A 298-nucleotide genomic window follows, 5' to 3' on the forward strand; every position below is an offset into this window, starting at 1 on the left:
CCGTGCCCGCCCGCCACGTCGCGGGGCGCGGGCCATCGCCCAGCCGCCCGCGTGCGTTCGGGCGCCCCAGCAGCGCGCAGGGAAGCCGCCCAAGGGAGAGGAGGCGCCGAGCCCGCCGAGCGGCCGCCGCCGCTGCCACTCGAGCGGCCGCGGAGCCAGAGCCGGCGCCGCCTCCCGGGGCCGCCGCTACAAACCTCGGGGCGGGGCGCCGGGCGGACACGCCCAGGGGCGGGCCTCCGCGCGCCGGGCACGCCCCTCCCCCCGCCGGGCTTTAAAGGCGCCGCGTCTCCCAGCCGCG

Source organism: Neomonachus schauinslandi, chromosome 5 (genome assembly GCF_002201575.2).
Source record: "Neomonachus schauinslandi chromosome 5, ASM220157v2, whole genome shotgun sequence".
NCBI classification, from domain to species: Eukaryota; Metazoa; Chordata; class Mammalia; order Carnivora; family Phocidae; genus Neomonachus; species Neomonachus schauinslandi.